The sequence below is a fragment of the Choloepus didactylus genome, chromosome 10, assembly GCF_015220235.1.
Source record: "Choloepus didactylus isolate mChoDid1 chromosome 10, mChoDid1.pri, whole genome shotgun sequence".
NCBI classification, from domain to species: domain Eukaryota; kingdom Metazoa; phylum Chordata; class Mammalia; order Pilosa; family Megalonychidae; genus Choloepus; species Choloepus didactylus.
Window position 1 is genome coordinate 31,774,205 of NC_051316.1, and position 1,578 is coordinate 31,775,782.

The window sequence follows — 1,578 nt, forward strand, 5'->3', positions numbered from 1 at the left end:
AGAGTTCAGCAAGGCATTTGGATATAAGATCAATGTGCAAAAATCAATAGTTTCTATAAATAGTATACTAGGCAATTTAATAATGATAACAACAACAGTTAATAAACCAACAGAAACTACAAATATCTAGTAATAAATCTATGAATTAATATATAAAACCTGAATCAGTAAGGCCTGCTTATGGATCTAGGTAGCATTTATTTAACTGGAAAGAGGAAAAGATTCACTATTACAAAGCTGCCCCCAAATTAATCTATGAATAACATCTAATCCCAATCAAAATCTCAATGAAAGCTTTTGTAGAACCTTCACAAGTTGATTCTAAATTCTTTTGGAAGAGAAAAGGTACAGTATTATGTAAAGTGAAACATTGCAAAGTAGAAGTGGAGAAATTGTCTTACATATCAAACGACATAGCAGTCTTTGGTAAATAAAAGGCAATAACATTATTTCAGGTCCTTTCTGGCTTTCTGGCTCTAATGTTCTATAAATTCTGGAAAACAAGGCTGTATACTACTCTTTTACTTCTCATCTTCCCATGATGTCAGCAGAAGAATGGGGAAAAATCTCAGAGAAAACAATTCATTACTGTGGAAGATTGTTTGCAGAATGACACTATAATTCTCCCCACGTCTGAACGTACACCCCTTGTCAAAATGACTTTGCTTCTCTCCCATCAACAGCTGGGTTCTATTTCTCTACTCCTTAAAGCTGTGCTTGACCATGCCATTTGTTTTGGCCAATGGGTCAGTGACCAATGAGATGCAAGTAGAAGCTTGAAATGTATTTGCACACTGTGGCTTCCTCTGTCTTGCTGCTTTTGGAGTCCAGCTGCCATAAGAAGAAAACTAGGCTGGCTGGCTAGATATTAGTGACCCCATGGCCCAGTTGACCCTGTCATCCTAGCCAACTGCCAGTCGTGTGAATAAGGCAATTCAGAACCAACCCTTCCTCTCCTGACCCAGAGGCTGTCCATGGTCAAGTAAGTCCAGGAAAGGCCAACCAGAAGAATTGCCTAGCTGAGCCCAGCCCAAATTGCTGATCCCCAGAATTGTGAGCTAATAAATGATTTTTGTTCTAAACCTCTAAATTCAGGGCATGCTTTTATGCAACAGAGGCCAAAGAATAAAACTACTAGCTAATTTCCTGCCAGTGCCCTAAACATTGGCAGTTTCATGATATTAGGTGACAGTGAGCACAGAGTCTATTTGACAATTTAAATGAAACGTGAGTCTGTTTATTTCTAGAACTAATGATTATTTTAAACATAATATGCAATATGCAATTTTATGGATAATTTACTCATTACAGATAATTTGTTCTTTGAATTGTTACACTACAAACACAACTTTCAGAATATAATAGTAGATTTTAAATTTAGCACATGTCAAGAATCAGGGCATATTTTAGTTCCTGAAAGTGCCATAACAACTTTTGGCTTATCCCTCCTAGTAATACATCACTAGAATGAGACAACTGTACAATGAGCTGAAAATTACGGGATTTAATTCTCCCACTTGTAAAACACATTAAAAAGCAGGATGGTTAGTCATGTACACGAAAGCTTATATTTGTTCA